This window comes from Manis javanica, chromosome 11, assembly GCF_040802235.1.
Source record: "Manis javanica isolate MJ-LG chromosome 11, MJ_LKY, whole genome shotgun sequence".
NCBI classification, from domain to species: domain Eukaryota; kingdom Metazoa; phylum Chordata; class Mammalia; order Pholidota; family Manidae; genus Manis; species Manis javanica.
The window spans coordinates 41,412,078-41,433,227 of NC_133166.1; the positions used below are offsets into that span (position 1 = coordinate 41,412,078).

Below are 21,150 nucleotides of genomic sequence, written 5' to 3' on the forward strand. Positions count from 1 at the left end.
ATTTTGCCAGCACAGACTGTGAGTGGGCATGTAAAAATGTTTAAATCATTAGATTTAGTATTAGGAAGCCAGTGGTTGCCACACCCATACACCCACTAAGCCACAATCTCCTGTTTCAGTCTTATCAATGATAAAGGTATATACACATTTCTACACCCATTTACCTCAGACTTTATTTCTATGTTAGTCAATTTTAAAATCTTTTGGAATTTACTCTCTACTAGAGTAATCCAGATTTTTCTAGTACCCCCTCATCAGCAACAACAACCTGAGATGATTGAGAAGAAAAGAAGATGGAGATTTGTGTTATGAGAAAAATGTTTTGTATTCTTTCTACCTATGAGGATAGAAAAAGTCATCTTACCAGTAGGAAAATGAAGTAGTTGAGGAATTTATTCCTGGGTGAATGACTATCTTATCTGACAGCTAGGACCCTGGTGAAATATTGTGTTGAAAGGTTTGAAAGGTTCTTTTTAAATAGAATTATTAGATGGTATAAAGATACTTGGCAAGAGGCATAAGAAAACTAAAAATACTAAGAAATAATCAAAAGATGTTCAAGAAAGGAAAATTGGTTCATCAGGAAAAATGGTTATAATAATTAAAATACTAAATGTTGACTTCATTAAGAGTTATGGTACAATTATATTGATTGATGAGGAAGAGAAGTGAAAGGTATAAAAAAGGTAAAACATCTATACCTTTATGTATAATTCTGTGCCAATCAATACATCTGATAATTCAAGAGATGAATATGTGTGTGTGTGTGTGTGTACATGCATGTTTCAAAGTAAATAAGAGGTAGTCCAAAGAAATAATTGTCTAAAGGCAGCAGTAGGGGAGTCATGGGAACAACTATATTTGTTATAAGCTTTTGTGTATTATTTAACTTTATAAACCATCTGCATGTATTACTTTAAGAATAATAAAAATTGATTTAAAATGGTAAAAATAAAAGTCCATAAAATTCATCTCATAAACTGGATTTATTAATATATATTCATGAAATAAATCTCCTAACTATATAGTAAAAACAAAATAAATCTCACCCTGCAGTTATACACTGGTATGCATTTGTGTACAATTTGGTGATGAGAAAAAAATAGGCATGAAATAAAAATTGGAGCCTTGGGCTTCAATATAGGAGTGAAAATTAAATATACATATAAATAAAAATAAAAAATACAGGGGAAAACAGAATTGAGTTAAAATATGAGGCAACCGTAAAATGAAAAATGGAAGATCTGAAGTAATACTGTGGGTGTTTATATTTTCTGGGCAGGAAGGGAAAAAATGATGGACTCTTTAAATACAACATGGTGAATTTATATTTATAGAAGGTGGAGAATTTATTAGACTTACACATATTTTAAGGGTTTTCTCTATGTGAGACACTGTTATTTCCGGGAACAAAACAAACCAAAATCCCTGCCCTCGTGGACATTATCATTTATATGAATATTTTTCAAGTACACACAGAACATTTCCAAAATTTATCGTACATTCGAGTCTAATGGTTAGCCCCAAAGAAGTCTTAATAAATAATAAAAAGTCAAGGTCGAAAACAAAAATCGGGTGTTGTGACAAGAGTGCACTACATATGGAATAATTTCCTCGGAAAAATCCTGAACACTAGATGAAGAGCACCTCCACAACAAAGGATAAAAGGGCTGCATTAAGACAGGCAGGAGAGGCAGAAACGCTCTCACCAAAGCTCCATCCGAGGTGCATCCACCCATCACGGGCGGATTGCAATAGGACGGAGCTTTTCCCCAAGGAGCGAGGGGTTTGTCCTTGGGTCCTGCAGTAGGGAGACGAGCCCCCAAGCATTTGGCTTTGAAAACCCACGGGGAGCGCGTCCAGGAGAACCCTACAGCTTCAGGGAAAGGGAGAGCGCTCCGTTAAAGGGCTCCCGGGCACGCTCAGCGGCCCCAGGCCCGGCGCAAAAGCCGCAGTTTGAAAAGCGCGTAGAACATTTGAGAAGGAGACCTACCTACTACTAATCTTAAAGTGACTGCCACACAGGCAAGAAGCTGTTGGGACTCTCTCCCGGGACAGAAGCGCTGGCGGGTGCCACTTCTGCAATCTCCTCCTACTTACTAAGCCAGGTGCCGGCGCTGGAAGATGCCATTTTGGCAACGTCCCTTTACACTGCTGGCGCCACGGGGCGCGCGCCTCGCAGCCCCGCCCACGCCCCCGCCCCGCAGCAGCCTCGCAGCAGCCCCACAGCCCGGCGGCCGGCCCGCCCCGCCGCCCCCGCGTCGCAGGCGGTCACACCACCGCCAGCGGGTGCGCGCAGCCTCTACAGAGGACTCCCCTTGAGCGCCTGGCGGGGGGTGCCAGCGGGGACTGCCATTGGTGACAACAGGGATGGACCTTGAGGGTATTAATGATGAGTGAAGTAAGTCATACAAAGACTAATACCACATGATGTCACTTATAAGTGGACTCTACAAAGCAAAACAAAACCCAGACTCATAAATACAGAGAGTATACTGGCAGTTGTCAGAAGGGAAGGGAGTTGTGGGGAGCAAAATGGGTGAAGGAGATCAAGAAGTACAAATTCCCAGTTATAAAAAAAGTAGGTCTTGGGGATGTACTATATAGCATGGGGAACAGAGTCAATAGTATTGTTTTAACATTGTGTGGGGACAGATGGTAACTAGACTTACTGTGCTGTTCAGTTTGCAATGTACACAAATGTCAAATCACTGTGTTGTACACCTGAAACTAATAGAATATTGTATGTGAATTATACTTAAAATTTTTTTTTAAAGATGAGTGAAAAGCTAAATGTATCAATGGTTAACACCAGACTGGTTAACCTTCAGCTAGTTCTACATTAAAAGCTAGCAGTGTATTTTATCCAGTCTTCATTTGAATCCAATTTCATATTTAGGACAGTTGCTATTTATATTGCAAAACCTGGATCAAATGTCTCCTCTCCAGGGAGACTTCCATAATTGCAGGAAACAGTGTTATTTTTATAATGAATGCTGATTCCAACAAATACAAGCATTTTGACTTTAAGCAAATTACTTAACCTTGCTAAATTTATTTGCTTTCAGTATTTAATTCCACAAGATTATTGTACAGATCATATGAGATTAATTCAAGTAAAGCATTTAGCCCTTATCATGGTAAAAGTACATCAACTTATAGCTATTATTATTGCATCTAATAGGGAACTAATTGGTAGCTATTAATATTCCCTCCTCTGTGCTTTCATTGCACATTGTCCATTTTGCATTTAGCACAGTTAATTACACTTTATCCCTTTCTATGTCTACCTTTCCCACTATAATGGGAGTTCCTCGAAGACAAGGCAAAGACTTGCTCATTTTTAATTCTCTGAGTCTGGCAATGGACACTATTTCTTAAGTTAATTATTAAATAAGTCATCAATCAATCACTCCATCCATCTACCCATCAGTGTGTCTATTTACCAGGTGAAAAATCTTGTATCAGTTAGCTTTGCTTTGCAGATTAATAAAATAAGGGTACATTAATTTTTTTGAGGTTTAAGTGAAAATTTATGTGAAACTTCTAATTCCTGCAAAAACAGTCTTGGGATGAGGCTTTAAACATTCTTTTATAGTTAAATAAAATTTTATTAATATGATTATTTTAGGCAATATATATATGTAGTTTAAAATTTACATATGTAAGTACATACATAACTGCATGTAATTATATATATAAATACATATGTGTTTTATATAAACTATAAGAAGAAAATATATAAATATTAAATATTCAAATATACTATATATCACCTATATAAAAGTTTATACAAAACTATGTAACATATAAGTATAAATGTATATGGAGAATAAATATCTACAATATTTTCAGTATTTATATTCTGCCTTCATCAGAGGATTTGAAGTATTTAACAATAAAATATAGATATATATACTGGTACTCTTACTAAAAAATATGTAGTGAAAAGGTCAGAATTCTAGTTGTATCAGAAACATAGACTAAATTAAGTTGTATTAAACATTTACCTTTGGACCAACTGAGGCTCAATTCAACCCCATTTTGCTTATCTTCTCTCACCTTGGCTTTTATAAAGTTTCCTCCCAAAAGCACTCTCTTGCAGGAGAATCATTTGCAACAGAATGCCCATTTCAGGTCTATTCTAGGAAAGCTAACCTAAGACATCTTGTTTAAACTAGCCTGTGGACAGTCTGGTTTCATTGAGTCTTATCTGACAACCAAAGAGTTTTCTTAGAATTCATGTTTTAATGTCTTTTTTCTTGAACTATGTATCACTAATGGTTACCATTAAGTTAATTTTATTATTCCTTTTTACCTATATCTACCTTAGTAGTAGGGCAAATTTGGTTGTATATCAGTGGTGATGATCTGGGGTTGGGTGGAGGTTGCTTTAAGCATTCCAATCTCTCTGGCCCTACAAAAGGACCCCTAGGTCTCCTTAGACCGACATGACCCTAGTTTCTTCTGTGTTTAAAATACTACATACTGAGGAGTGGAAAATTGTTGCTCTTTAAGTTTTTTAATATATAAAGGACTTATGATTAAAGGGGGAATTTACATTTAAAGCTGTATTTGCTTAGAGCACTATTTTTTGCTTAGATTATATATTTACTTGGAGTGTCTTGAGTGCCCCATAATTTCCATGAACTAGCCCCCTTTTCCCCATTTATCCTCTGGTGTGTCAGTAGACTTAATTCTCAAATATTTCCTATTCTTAATATTTTATTTCATTGACCCAACTCAAACTGTTTCCTATTACAGTAACTCATTTCCAATTTCCCCAGGGTTGAGTCAAGTAACACCATCTGGAGAAGACAGCGAGTGTCCAAGATAAAGCTGGGGTGAGTTTCTTGCCCATTCTAAATGCTGCGTAGGTAATTTAAGAACAGCACATTTCTCTTGCTTGTTCGACAATCAGTCCTGGAAGTTAGTCATCTGCCAGTCCTTTCTAGTCACTATTTCACACAGAAGATGCATTAAGCTTCCATGGCTATGAAATAGCTGTGTCCTCAATTTCCCTGAAACCCATTCTAATGACCTTATATGTCATGGTAAGCGTGCATAAAAAGCTCCTATGGAGCACTTTCTACACAAAACAACCCTCCCTTCCATTGCCAGTTGAAATCAGGTATATGTCTCCTGGGCCCTCGAATTCCTTACAGTTCCTGTCACTTTGAACATTGGTGATGTGGGCACATAATTTCCTCCTCTTAATTGAGAGCTTTTTAAGACAGGAAACATATCTTTGCCATATTTATATTTTCAAGATGCAGCAGAGTTGGTCTTCAGTAGATGTTATGTATAAATTATCGGAAATATGAATGAATGAATGAATGAACTGACTTATTGACCTTTTCTTCAGAAATAATTTTTAAAAATTTGATTGTTGTCTCTTACAAATCATAACCTGTTAAGAAATGAGTTTCATATGAATTGTTGCTTGTTCTTTCCTAGCATGAAAATTTCAATTCTTTATGTAAAGTGAAAACCCTAATAAGGTCGGCACCTTATTCTTATTAAATGCACACATTCACATAGGACTGTTATCCTTCTTACTGTGCTCACCTGGTTAAGTGAGGTTAGGAGGAGCAAGCACTGTGTGAAGGCACAGGGAGACAGCACTAAATTGTGGAGTAGTAACCACAAATCACTGCAACTCTGGGATGTGGAAATTAATGGTGGTGCAGGGGGGGAAGGTTTAGGCATGAATTGCATCCATTAATTCAGTGTAGGCTTTTTATTGCCATCTTCAACCCTTCTTCTGAGAATGCCTATCATTCAGGGGCATCAAAATTAGATTCGACTGAAAATGAGAATAAAAAAGGAATTTCAGAAACTGGAGCAGCATCCTCAGCATATGCCTGTTTGCATTATTTTTCTATGAGCAGTGCTTTTTCAGTATTATTTACCTAATTTTTTACTATGACATCAGATTATGTTGCATTTTGGCTCTTAATGTAAGCCAAAAGGGATGGTGAGGCAATCTATTACTCTTGATATTTCAGACTGGTAATAAATTTACTGAATAAAATCCAAAACATTGGAATAAAGATGTTTTTTTGTTGTTCACAAATTGAAATGTAGGGCAAGTAATTTCTATTGAAATCAAGATAAAGCCCAGAAGAAGAGCATCTAATAGTTGCAATGTCTCTGGAGTTGGATTTTAAAGTTTCTTTTCTACACTGTGGAGCCAGTGTCTCACCTGAGAGCTGGGAAAATGGCACTCTCCATCCTTAGTGTACACTTACTATCTTTTTGTCCCACCTTTATAGTTCACTCTGTAAATTTTTTAATTTGTCAACATGTTTATCTTATTCACTAACTTATTAGGTCCTTGAAGGGCAGAAGTCAAGCCTTATTCATATGTAGCACATTTTTGAGGCCTTGGTTTATTAGCTGTATAAGAGATTCATCGTATTCTAATTAAAAATGTACAATGTGCATACAAATCCTGAGCTATGGTATGTTTGCACCTATTCAAGTCTTTAAACATAAAGTTCTAGATAGCACATCTGCACTTCTTTGTCTTGAGCTTTGTATGAATTTTCTATTGCTGCATAGCAAATTACCTCCAATTTAGTGGCTTAACACAACAAAATTCTCTCACAGTTTATGTGGCTCAGGAATCTGGGAGTGTCAGATATTTTGTGAGGGCATCCTCTTTAGCAGCTAATCTACTTTTCTGTACTCATCTATCACTGACCTACGCTCCTGAAGATATTAAACATGGGAATTTGTTTTGAATGATGCTTCACAGTCAGAAATGTAAACCAAATTTCAATCCAACTAGTAATTTTAAAAATAGCTGAAAGGACAATAGTTTTCATTTTTTTGAGCAATTACTCTCTTCTGTTTTCTGTTAAGCATTTTATATGCATTATACTTTTTTTCGTAATGAGGAGACTGTGGGTGAAAGAGGTTGCATCATTTGCCTAAGTCATACAGCTAGAAATTATTAGTCTGAATTTAAGTCCAAGGCTCTCTGAAACCAAACCTGTGCCCTAGTGCCATTTTAAATCTCTTCTTATGATTTCCATCTTAAAGAATATCAAGAGACCTATTCCATCCTTTTCCACAGTCATTCCTCAGACTCTCAGATTAACTCTTAGTTAACTTGATAAATTAAAGTTGGATGCTTTTTGTAACCATCAGATTTTCACTCTTGAATATTGCTAGTTATTTGGCAAATTAAAAATATTTAGTTATGTCATTAATATTTTTATGGACAAATGTATTCAAAAACTCAAAACCTTAATTATCTTTTGACTTTGTCATTGAATATATGTTATATTTATTTATATATATACTCACCATCATCACCATCACTGACATGTATAACCTCTACTGTGTGTCTGCTAATTGTGCTAGCATTTACATGAATTATCTCATTTAAGCTTCATAAAGATTTTCAAAATAAATATAAGTGAGGTTCATTTTATTGATGAAGAAACTGAGACTCAGAAAGGTTAAATAAGTTGTTGAAAGTCCTATCACTAGTAACTATTAGAACTGCAATTTGAATTTTTTTTCTGCTTCTTTCAAATATGTCAAATATGTTACTAATAACATGCATTAGTGATCTGGAGGGCAGGGAGTATGTTTTACACCTCTTTGGCATTTTTCCCAGATAATTCTAGAAGCAATTAATATTTGTCGAGGTGTTCTGTAAATCTTATGTGACCAAGAGGTATCTATTGGTTGAAGTTTAGAGGCTGAAATTTTATAGATATTAATCTTGAAGAGAAAAAAAACTAAAGAAGACTACAGAATGTTCATATCATTTACTTCCCCAAAGTGTGTCTTGCACTGGTTTAGAAAAACTCGGCCAACAACAGGATATACCTCACCTAGTTGCTGTAACATTTCTAAAGAATTAACTTGGAAGTCTTCCTGCTTAGCTAAGTAGGCATATTTGGGTGCAGTGAGCTGTTTCAAGCAAGCCATTTCAATTATGCAAGAGTATAAACTACTTTAGAATTACATTGTAAACAGCATTTTCAATTTTGTATTGCAATTATATATTGAATGCAGAATCAAATCAGAGTATAGAAATCCCAAAGACTACTGGCAGGAATAAAAAGCGACCTGATTCTCTAAACAAGGGCACAATTTCCTAGCAGCTGGCTTGGCTTCCCCAGCAGCCACTCAGTTAAGTTCTTCCTAGACAGGCAAGTTCTAGACATCTAATGTGAGCAACCCATTCATGGAAAAACCCTGGAACTGAACATATCCATTAGTTATGTCTTTTTTCCTCACTCTTATAGTTAATTTTTCATGCAGAGTAGTAAAGCATGGGAGGCAGCAGTGATGATGTGGCCAAAAGCATGAGTATTGGAATGGATCAGTCTGGGTTCAAGTTAGAAGTCTGGAGCCTAAAGGAGCTCAGACAAATGACTTAATTTCTGTGGGCTTAGCCTCCTCCTCTATACAGTAGGGACAGTATTACAAGCTACTTCTTAAAATTATTTTAAATATTAAAAGATATAGTACATGGAAAGATCTTCTCAGTGCTTGGAAGCATAATTCCTCGACAAATATTAGTTGCTTTTAGAGCTGACTTCTAGAATGGTAGTGTGAGGAGTTCCCTGGAGGTCCCAAGGGAAACAATAGTAACTGGTGAAAGATGTTTTTCCAAAATTAAAATTGTTTTCTAAATCTCTATTAGATATTGAAACAAAAAATTGATTCAGAAAGGTACATGCACCCCTATGTTCACTGAAACATTTATAATAGCCAAGATAATGGAAATAAGCTGTCATCAATGGATGGATATGTAAGGAAAATGTAGTGCATATATACAATGGAATACTACACAGCCATAAAAAAGAATGAAATCATGCCTTTTCTGACAACACGATAGACCTTGAGGGCACTATGCTAAGTGAAGTAAGTCAGACAGAGAAAGGCAAATACCATATGATCTCACTTATATGTAAAATCTAAAAATAAAATAAACTCATAGAAACAGAGAACAGATTGGTAATTGCCAGTTGGGTGATGGGGATGGGGGAAATGGGCAAAGGAAGTCAAGAGGTATAAACTTCCAGTCATAAAATAAAATTCATGGGATATAATGTATAGCATGGTAACTATAGTTAATAATACTATATTGTATATTTGAAAGTTGCTAAGAGAGTAGATCTTAAAATGAGATGCGTAGACACATAGTAGTAGAGTAGTAAATGAGTAGATCTCATCACAAGGAAAAAGACTTCATAACAATGTATGGGAAACAAATTTTTTTGTTAAGTATATTTATTGTGATCATTTTGCAAATACATACAAATATTATTTTGTTGTACAACAGAGACTAATAAAATACTATATATCAATTACACCTAGAAAAAATTAAATAAAAAAGTTAAAATCTTAGGAAAATCCTAAAGGCATATAGAAAGTGAAAAAATATTTATTCAAGTCAGAGTAAAAGCAGCAAGAGTTCTGTGTCATTTGAACCATTACCAGCTTCCACCTCCTTCCACACACCCACCTCCTTCCCCACTGCTCAGCATGATGAAAGCTCCATTTTGGGCAGGCTGAGCCAAGAACACTAAGTTCTCTCTCACTCCAGATAGTAGTCAAGGGATGTGGTTTCTCTGTGGGAAAGAGAGACTACTAGTATATCCCAACTCTCTAGTTACATGTTACAGAAGCTAAATAAATGGCAGGAAACTGCAGCCAAAAGGTAAGAACTACCTTCCTTCTCCTAGCCCCACTGCAGGGGAGACTATCTGAAGCACAACAGGACAAGCATAGGCCAACTCTATGGTTTCCAGGACACATACTTTAGATTCAGAGAAACAACTAGATTGCAAGTAAAAGATGTAAAGAGATAGGTACTGCCAACAACAGTCATAAGAATGCTAATACTAATATCAGAAAAAATAGACTGTAAAACTAAAATTTACTAGTGAAAAACAGGGACATTGTTTAATGATGAAGGATCAATCCTTCAGGAAAATATTGCAATTATAAACATACAGATACTCAGTAACAAAACCTGAAAATACATGAAGCAAAAGCTGACAGAATTGAAGAGATAAGTAGGCAATTCAACAGTAACATTAGGATACTTCAATATCCCATTTTCAATAATGGATAGACCAACTAGGTTGAATACCAACAAGAATATAGAAAATTAACAACACTACAAGCCAAAGAGAACTGACAGATACATAAAACCCTCTTCCTAGCAACTTTCCTCTCAAATATACCTTGAACATTCTCAGGGAAATACCTTATGTTGAGTTAGAAAACAAATTCAAAACAGATTAAAATCATACAAATTATGTTCTACAAACAATGAAATGAAAACCAATGACGAAGAAACTTAGGGAATTCACAAATTGGTGGAAATTAAATAATATACCACTGAATAACCAATGATTCAAAGAAGAAATCACAAGAGACATTATACAATAATTTGCATTATACAATAATTTGAGATAGATGAAAATGAAGGCACAGCATACCAAATATTGTGGAATGGAACAAAAGCACTGCAAAGATGGGAATGTATAACTATAAATGGCTATATTAAGGAAGAAGAAAAATATCAAATCAATAACATTACCTTTTACCTTAAAACACTGAAAAAAGATCAAATTAAAACTAGAACAAGCAGGCAGAAGGAACTCATAAAGATTAAAGCAAAACTTAATAAAATCAAGAACAGAAAAACAATAGTGAAAATCAATGAAACCCAAATGTGTTTCTTTGATATATTAGTTGACAAAATTTAAGATAAATTGGCCAAGAGAAAAAGTTGGAAGACTCAATTTACTAAATCAGGAATGGGAATACATCACTATCAACCTTTCAGAAATTAAGAAGTACCAAAAACTACTGAGAAAGAAATAGAAAACCTCAACTGACAAATAACACATAAAGAAATTTAATTAGTAATTAAATATCTTTCCACAAAGGCCCATATAGCTTTATTTGTGAATTAGATCATATATTTAGTAGAAGTATTGGTACCAATTCTTCACACATTTTTCCAAAAAATAGATCTCAAAATACATTCTATGAGATTAGTATTAACCTAATCTAAAACCTGACAAAGATATCATAAGAAAAGAAATTACAGACCAATATTTCTTTGAATATAGATGCAAAAAGTCTCCAACAAATATTATCAAATTGAATCCACTAACATATAAAGAGCATTTTAGTGTAAGACAAAATGGGATTTATCCCAGTAGTGCAAGGTTGGTTTAACACTTGTGAATATGTTAACATATCAATAGAATAAAGTGAAAAAAAGTATGATCATTTCAACTGATACAGAAAAAAGGATTTGATGAAATTCAACACCCTTTCTATATGAAAACACTCAGCAAATTAAAAAAAAGAACTTCATCTGATAAAGATTGTCTATGAAAAACCTACAGTTAGCACCATACTTAATCATAAAATACTGAATTCATTCCTCATAATACCAGGAACAAAACAAGGGTGTCTGCTATTGCCACTTCTACTTACCACTGCATTGGAAGCACTAGCCAGGGAAATTAAACAAAGAAACAAAAAGGATCGAAAGGCATCCATGTTAGAAAAGAAGCATTTGCATTTTCAGGTAATATGATCTTATATATCAAAAATCCTAAACTAATCCTAGAGCTAATAAGTGAGTGTAGCAAGATTGCAGAATACAAGAACAAACAAAAATCATTGTATATCTATATACTAGCAATGAGAAATCAAAAATAAAATGTAGTAGGAACAATCCAAACATATCATTCACCAGTTATTTCACTAACGCTAATTTTTAATTTATTGCTTTTATTACATTTTATTTATACCTATATTTCATTTAAATAACAAAGACATCTTTAATGTGTTGGTAAAAGTAATAAATTATGATGGGAATCTATTTTGGTAGGGACAACTCAGCAAATCCTTTGTTTCTGGAAACATATTCCTAGTGTATACCCACGCATGTACCTAAAGCCAGACTGGCATCGTGTATTCTGATATTATGTCCTGGTAGATAGTGAGCCCCAGATCAAAGATATTTTTTCAGCTGATGTTTGGACCTGGAGAAAAGAGATGTAATTCCTCAACTTCTCAGATTTTATCCTGTATAGTTGTAGATAACAGCATGGGCCTCAGAGTGAGACATGGGTTCAAATAATATCTCTACCACTTACCACTCTGATTCTGGGAAGTAAATGGAGCTTTTGGAACCACTTTGCTATTTCTAAGGGGATGTTGGCTGTGTAGATATCTGTGGGAGACTATACATTAATGGGTACTACCTTAGCCACAGCATGAGGTCGTATCATAGCAAGCTTATGATTAGAAGAGGAACAAGGTGAAGAATTTATCTATGGAGCCCATCCAGAGAAGCAGTGCCCAACAGACAGTGGACAGCAGCATTTCACAGGAGTATTGTGTAGCAAAGAGAAAAATAGTGGCGATAGTGACTGCTAGGGACTGAGAATTGGCTTCTCTTCTATGTTTTCCAGGATAATATGCTCCAGGGATTTTGTGCAAACACATAGGTAAAGGGAACCCTAAGACCCTAAAATTGCCTTTACTGAGTAAAGAAATATATTTCTGTGTCTGAAGTTCACCAAGAAAATTCTTAACCTGATAATTAAGTGGTCTTCACAAGTGGCTTCCTTTTCTTCCCCACTGTTTACACTGAAGGTATCTAGTGCCTGGTCCCAACCAGGGAATGTTTCAATTCTCCTCTCCTTGATGAATGGATGTATGTATTTGTTCACTAACATTAAACATTATCCCAGTGCTTATATGAGAACTTAAGATTGCAATGCTCAGATCATTCTCTCCCTTTTTTCACTGTCATGTATTTTCTCCCTCCCCAGTCTCTACCCCCTGTTTCTCTCCATCTTTCTTTTCTAGAATTATGGTATTTATCTTAGTAATTGCAAACACATCTAAAACTTTTGGGTCCTGCAGTATGGATCAATAGACATCCTCTCCCCATTTCAGAAGATCCAGACAAAAGGTCACACATGTCGTGGGATCTTGCTGCCTAAGTAGTTGCCAAAGGGTCAGATTATGCAAACCAGAATTGCAAGAGATTTAACTTGCCATTAGGGTAAACTTTATTTGTTAAAGGTTTTCAGCTTAGATAAAATTCTGGAAATGTTGATCTACATACAATTCTGTTTCTATATATATGCATACACCAACACACAACACTGTACTAGAACTCATGTACACACATCACAGGTACATACATGAGTGGATTATTGAGGGAATTATCACATAAATTTAAGGGAACAATATTCTGCTTTAAGTCTAGTGCTTCATGGGAAATGGTTGCCATGGACAAGGAGACTTATAAGAAATATGCATCTGAAGTCACTTCATAACCTCAGCTTTTAGTATAAGGCATAGAGAAGGGCAGAGATTTTTCTCAAAGTCATATGAAAATTAATGTCAGAAAGTTAGAATTTTTCCAATGATCCACTCTACCCCACCTCTTTATATATAATTCTAAACCCTTTAGCAATAAATATACTTGTGGCTGTAGAGGGAATCATCTTAAGTGGGACAGACTTTGTATCCCTTAGCAAAGCTTACATAGTGCATGTATAGGATTTTAGTAAAAAAATACACTAACTTGCCTTGGTATAAGCATTTGTAATAATTTCAGTGTAATATTCTCTAGAAGTCCCCAGAAGCAGAATGAAGGATGTAGTAATGATTTAGTGTTGCCATTTACTGGAAAGATGCAGCATAAACATAAAAGAGCCTGGAAATTGATGGCTTTGGTGAGAAAGTGATTCAGATGTTCAGCTATGAAGTCTAGGCAAGTAGGAAGGAACATCTGAGCAGGTGGAAGCTGGTGAGCTGAGAAAGGATGAAATGAGCAACCATTAGAGGAATGAAGGGAATGGAGGATTATATAAAGTAGAAGAATCAGTTAGTTGGAGAGACCTAGGAGGACAGGGAGTTGTAGTTAATCTTTAAAGTAAAAAATCTTAAGATTCTGCTGGTGGAAGATGGTCCAAGGATGACACATTTTAGAATTTAACTAGTTGAATTAGAACAGTCAATGGTCAGTGTAGTGAGTTAGAGAACAAATTGTGAGCAGGGGAGTTGAACAGGTCATCTACATGGAGTTTTAAAGGCCCTCAAAAAGATGTAAATATTTGAGTAGGAGATGTAATGTTGGGCCGCAAAGTACAGCAGTCAGGAGGGGTAAAGAACAGTAGAACATGGTGCATACAACTCAAAGGAAGAGAGAATTTTATAAAAGTATTGTTCTGGAATGCTGAAGACAAAGCTATGTAAACAGAGGGAGGATGAACAGCTTCTCCTGAAACAGGTGCCTGAGGAAATAGGACTTGCAGAGAGGAAGTCAGATTTGGATTTGAGCAAGAGGGAAAATACATATTCTATCAAAAAATTACAATAGGAGTGTTTGCACTGTAGAGGGTTTGAGAGAGCATGGTAGAAATGGATGGGGAGGAGAGGGGAAGTGGTGGGGGTCAGAGGAGAAGCAGTGCAGAGAAGCACTCAGAAGGGAGTTTGGAGGAGTACAGGTGACGAGTGGGAGACTGTATTGTGGTTACAAGCATAGGCTACGGTGTTAACCCATTTTGGTTTGGATCTGAGTTCCGCTGAGTCACTAGCTATGTGTCCCTTGTCAAATGGCTAAACTCTCTACATGTTTCCTTATCTCTCAAGTTGTAAAAATTAAATAAGATAATACATGTACAAATTCTTTACACATGCTTTAGGCTAAGTAAGTACTCAAGTGAATTATTAATATATTCATCATAACTTCAGTAGACCAAGGCTATCATGTGTGTAAAACAGAATTAGCTGCATAAAGGCTCAAGGTTTCAAATAGATCCCTGTTGTAGTGGTGCAAGCTAAGAACCACTGAAGAAGAGTGAGAAGCCATATGAAATGTAGCTTGTTGATATAGGCACTTTGCTTATCACACTGACTGTGTAATTATAATTCCAGTGCAGGGTGATATGTGCTATATTAGAGAGTGTATCGGGAAGCAAGGGGCGAAAAGAAGGAGTGACTGATTCTACTAGTGTGGGAAGTTGGAGGGGAGCTATGAAGAGGGAACTACTAAAACTGAGTCAGACTTATAAAAGTGGAAGAGGAAGAGAAAGGGAAGAGCATGAGCAGACATTCAGCCCTGAAGGGTATGAGGGGTTCTGTTGAGAACAGAAGGAAAGTCAATGGACTGGGAACCCTCAGTTGGGAAAGATAGGAAATGAAGCTGGGAAGTGGGCTGATTCTAGAAAGCAAGTAGCAAGAAGCCAAATAGTCAAACAAGTAGTTTCAGATCAGTAAGAGAAATAAGTGGCATAGGAAAGTCTTCCTGCACTAGGTTCTCCACAGCAAGGATGGTCTTGAAGGAAGAAACAAAGAATTCTGGGCAGACAAAAGCAGCAGGTACAGTAGATAAATCCACTTTGGAGATTATGCCCAGAAGCATTCAAAGAAGGCTATCTGGAGAAGAGATCTTTCAAATCACTGTCTCCCCAGATCAGGGCCTTTTATTCCTCATTCTGATTCTTCTTTAATTTTCAACAATTCACTAAATCAGTTCACACTAAAGCTTCAACAACATATTAAAACTTCATCAGCCGTAATCCCTCATTGAAAGACAAGGAGCTTGAAGTTCGGGAAAGGCGACATATCTAAAACAAGGATGCGACACTGGCTAGCTGCAGAGTTAGAACCCGAATTCTGGCATTCTGAACGTTCGTGCAGGGAGCTTTCCATGAGACCATGCTGACTCTGCGTATTGGCCTTTCTCCTGAGATTTGTGATGTAGCAAGTATGTGTAAAAGGGCTGGGATGGAGAGAAGGGTGGGTGGAGAAAGAGGATAAAGGAGATCAAATGAAGAGCCTGAGGAGGAGTACAGACATTCAGGGCAGGAAGAACACTGAAAGCCAATGTCGGATCCCCCAGCGGAGTGCGCCTCTATGTTCTGTGACTATGGCTCCTTGATTGTGGTATCTGAGACTTTTCAGTTCAGTTACATAACTGAGACTCTCATGAGAATTTTCCTCTCTTTTTCGATTTCCGTATTAAGATATTTAAATGGGTCAATAGTCAGAAAAATTATGGCCTCCAAGAATTAGAGAGGTAAACATTGGCCTTACCTGTCCTCCCATGCTTACAGTGAAGAGGCGTCCTGATAAAAAACCCCTAATATTCTTGTCCTTCTGGTTATGGAGATGGTTTCTTGAAGATGTCAGAGATGATGCCCGGTGCTACTGAGCACAAAACCATACAACCCGCTCATGGGCCCGACCCTGGTCCATGCTCACAGAAAGCACACTCAGGTGGTAATTTGGCTTCCTGTGAAGATTTTCTTGGCAGGAGAATGAACTGATTGTGTTGATGAAAATGTGCTCAGCTTTATGACAGTTATATTTCTCATTGTAAGCTAGCCTTTGCTTTTTACGTCCCTCATCTCAAACTCTATTTGTGGGAATTCATTCCAGAAAAAAGATATGTTCTCAATATGTTAACAAAATTAAGTCTCTGATCTGGCACAGCTGAAGGCCAGCCTGTGGACTGCAGGGAATTCTTCAAGCCCAGGGTATCTTGTGAGCCCTTTGGCAGCTAGTCAGCTTTCTGTTTAAGGCCCTTGACCCTTCTGTGTCCTTAGCTTCAAACCTTTACTATCTCCTACCCAGAAACACATGTTTAAAGCAATTAAAAGATTTTGTTTACCTCCTGAAGCAAAGATAAAATTCCCTTAGTAGGGTTCTTTTTTCCACCAAGTCCAGGACAATGCTAAATAAAGATCATATCAGTTATTAAAGGAGCACTACAGAAAAATGAGTTCTTCCTTTCTTTAAACCTTCAGTTACATTTATTAAGGTATCAGAGCAGCTTTTTTATTTATTTTTTTACTGTGGTACATTGTATGGAAGGAAGTTTAGATGCAATAATCTCTTTTGTTATTGATGTGCATTAATGATTTTAGTAAACCACCATACTATTACTGCTTTGGTTTAGTAAATATTGTATCTAGAAAGTGTCCTCTATGTTTCAAAGCAAGTAAAATAAGCTCATTTATGCTAATACCTATCTTCTTGACACTCAGTAAATTTTTCCTAATGCACTAATTATGACTCCAGATAGACCAATGATTATTTCATATATTCTAATTAGGAATCACTTTATTCAGTCAGCTATACACATCAATAAACAAGTGGAATGAATTCCCCAGGCATGTGATAAAAGACAATGATTTCCCTTCTACTACAGCTTGGAGAATTTACCTCACAATCAAGGAGTAATTAGAGAAGAAAATGAGTTAGAAAGCATAGTTGCAGGTGTGAGCATTTGTCAGGGCATGTTTCTTTGCAAGGATGAAATGAAAATGGACATCTTCATTACTAATCATGGGGAAATACATTAGCTATCATAGTCTCCTTTCAGAAGTAAGCAAAAAATACAATCGAATTAGTTGCTTTTGTAGGAGAACAAATTGGAATGTAATCATCTCATTTAAATGCTATATTCCCAGAAGGGAGAAAGACGAAACAACTCAGCAAATTTGTAATTATTTATTCCTTTATTATAGAGATTTATCCCCTTAAGATCAAGCTAATTGATAGTAATTTTTGATGCCACCATTTTCAGTAGAAGACCTCATTTCAACTTTTGGTCCAGAATCCAGTTATTAAAATAAGGAGCAGAAGTGATAGTGGGAAGAGAGACAATCATTAAACTGGCTGATTTAATGACTATTTGTATTTGGACTTCCCATTTATTATCCTTATTAGCTGTCAAAGACATTTTCAAAAATTGTCATCTAGAGGGGAAGAGGTATGACTTTAAAATACATGCATTTGTTAAATATTTTCTTATCAAGTTGGTGACACAGTGCAAGCTGCATTCATCCAGTACTGCTTTTAGACTTGTTTTGAATTAATTTGCTTATTTATCAGCTAATGTTACACAACACCAGTAAATACAATCTCATAACTAACAATAACCCACATTACTTAAGGTAAAATACTCAGATGTCCTTTAGTTCACATTAGGGGCTTGGAAATAAAACATTTTCATTATCTGGAAAGCAGTCAAACAGCAAATCAAACATTAAAAGACCAAATGCTTCTTTATAAAATCACAATTCAGCTTCTGGGCTTTCATAGTAATTTGTTTCTCTGACCATGGAAAGCCTTTAGAAAAAGTCAGCAAGTCATTCTATTAGTCCTAATGGAGGAATAAAGTCTTGAACTCATGAACAGCTGTTTGAAATAAGGGAGAAAGGTCCAGCTTATTAAAACTAGTGTCAATCAGTTTAGACAGGTAATCAATAACTGTCCACTTACATTGTTCAGCCAGCCATAATACTCTGAAATAAGCCTCATGTCTATTTTAGTTTCACTGACAATTTACTAGAATAAACTGTGGGTGGAGAAGTTGGGTCATCTCAGAAAACACCATGGAAAAACATTTGCCACAAGAGTTGTAAACCTCATGAATTTAGCTGTGGTTTTCCTGTTGTGCTAACCTGGACTGATCATCAGAAGAAGTTATAAAAAATAATTTGGAAAAATAATGTCCAAGGGCATAAACTTTGACAAAAATCTTTTGGATCTTAAAAGACTTATTTGTTTAACTATGTTTTCTAATGGATTATGGGTTTATGACATTGTAATAAAAATATGTTTCAAAAGCTGAAATTATTTCAAAAATATAATTCTATTTCTAATAGGGTGCATATTTAGATATAGGCCAATACTTTTATATTTAATTCAATACAATTATGAATATAAAAGTTATAGTAGGTCATGAATGATGTAGTGAATGGTTATGACAAATGACGGTCTCCATCTGGTGGTTAGACTACTGTATGGTTCACTTCCTTCTCAATACTAAGTCCTAATTTCAGATGTATGTTCCTCAAAAACTATTAGAGGAAACCATGTGGAAACTGAAATTCTCATTTATTCTTGAAAGATCTACAGATAAGAGATTTAAAAAAAAGAAACGTAAAAGAGAGCAACAGATATATTTATTGAACACTGAGAGTATCAGTGAAAAGGAAATACTAGAATTGATGTCAGAAAGAACAGTGGAGCCTCTTAATCAACACTTTCATAAGAGAGGATGCAGATTTTTCCTAGAACATCAGCTACTCAAGGCAAAGCATGATTTTGAAGGAAAGTTTTGGAGCTTCCACTTCAGTGTTCATTCCACTGAATCCAGAAATTGTAATTTTTTTTTTTTTGGCCCTGTAATAGCTATTTTCATTATCCCTTAAAACATTTTGATATGCAAATAAATTAATAAAATAGAGAAACACTTAAGCCTGGAATTAGGTTATCTCAAGGTAACATTATGGGTCACTTTGACACAATTGTTATTTTGGCTGTGTAGATTTTTCCTCTCAGATTGCTTATGTCATAATAACAACTATCCTATCTCCATAAGACAAAATGCTGTCCATATTCAATGAAATGCCACCACAACCACACTTAAGGAATTACCCAGCAATTGCTCAGCTTTAATCATCCAACAACCCCTCCAGAAAGGAATAATTAGCCACTCTTTTAGAGGATGAAAGTCACTCTCAGAAATGTACGCTGATTAATTCCTTTGTTATGTGTTTTGGCAAGAGATAGGCTTTTATTTATTCAGCACATGTAGAAGTCTCCTCAGAAACAAAAGAAAGCAGTCATAAAAATAAACTTTCTTATGTGTCCAAGGCCTTTTAAAAAATAAAGGTTCAAGGGACGCTGTATACCAAGAGGTGGGCCCACTGCCACCTCCATTCCTATAACCAAGAGGTAGTAATGGGTAGCGTCAAAGCATTCAGATCTTGGTTGAAAATGTGACAATGTTAATCACACTACTTGGGTTGAATCTTGGCTCCCCCTTACTAGCTGTGTGACTCTGCACAGGTGGTATAGTCTCAACTCAGTTTTCTAATCTGTATAATGGAACCATTAATAGCACCTCTTGCTATTAGGGCTTCTGTGGGAGTTAAGTGTATTTTAAAAATTATGTAAAAAGCACACAGTAAGCTGTCAATAAATATATGCTGCTATGTCAATTATTATTCATAACTTCCTTTCTTATCTGTAATGACCCACCTTTCATCACTTCGAGAGGTCCAACATTAGTAACAGGAGATTGAGACATTGGCCAAAATTAGTCTTCCTATTTTAAAAAGAAAATTAATGATTGCAAGGAAACTGGTAGAATATAGCAACGTACTTGATTCAGTTGGAAGTAATTTTTTTCATTTTCACGTCACATTTGCACCCTTAAATTACACCTTACGGTGAATCATCAACATTTTAATAATATTATGGTAAAAGACACAATTCTGAACCCAAATATCAAATTCTTTGGCTAAAACATCAATTCTAGGGTTAAAATTAGAAGCTTTGGGCTTAAATAGAAAAACAAAAGTTTATGAAGCATCTTGCATTAAACAGAATCTCGTTTAAATTTGGCAACAATTTAATTCCACTGATGCATTCATCTACAGACTCAAAAACCATTTGCGCACATATACTGTATCATTATCCTCCTTTTACAGAGATTGGAAAGCATAGGCAGAGATTAGTGTTTCCAGGCAACTAACCAAGCATTTCTTAACCTGTTTCTGGGTACTGATGAGTGTCCAAGGAGCTAAGGTATATCTTAAAATATCTCCTGTACTAACATTTTCTAAGAACCTGACATAGCTACGTATACTCCATATTTCAAGCTGTTCTACTCCATTCTCTCTTTAATGTGATGTTTTCCAACTTTTCTTCCACCGTTCCTTATAAAATAGCTTCTGTGAAAAAATCCAGTGGCCTCCATATTGCTAGATCCAATGGACTTATTTCTCAGCTGCATTTCTTCTCAGCTCATTCTTAAAAAACTCTCTTCACTTAGGTTCTGGGTCACCATTCTCCCTTAGATTTCCTTCTGCCTCACTGGAGGCATGTCTTAGTTTCCTTCCTTCTCATCTCCCTAACCACTGATTACGGAAACAATTCAGGACTCAGGCCCTGGACGTCTTCTCTCTATGCTCCCTCCTTATGCAATCTCATATAGACCCATCGTTTTTAACACCATCCAAATTTACATCTAATCTTAAATTTATATCTCCACAGACATCTCCACTGAACTCCACCTAGATATCTAATATGATTTTCAGACCTTAAGAATGA

The 21,150-nt window shown here is 35.9% G+C and overlaps 2 long non-coding RNA genes across 5 annotated transcripts in view; one reads left to right on the plus strand and one right to left on the minus strand.

Moving 5' to 3' along the window:
• LOC140844251 (uncharacterized) overlaps positions 1-2,199 on the minus strand; it is an 88,733-nt gene extending 86,534 nt beyond the window's left edge. For all 4 annotated transcript variants that reach the window (XR_012122401.1, XR_012122399.1, XR_012122398.1 and 1 more), the window contains exon 1: positions 1,994-2,199. This is a non-coding gene — a long non-coding RNA (uncharacterized lncRNA). The remainder of the gene's footprint in view (positions 1-1,993) is intronic.
• Positions 2,200-2,266: 67 nt separating this feature from the next.
• The window catches only part of LOC118973977 (uncharacterized), a 247,785-nt gene continuing 228,901 nt past the window's right edge, over positions 2,267-21,150 (plus strand). The window contains exons 1-2 of the long non-coding RNA XR_005063543.2: positions 2,267-2,401; positions 4,788-4,844. This is a non-coding gene — a long non-coding RNA (uncharacterized lncRNA). The remainder of the gene's footprint in view (positions 2,402-4,787; positions 4,845-21,150) is intronic.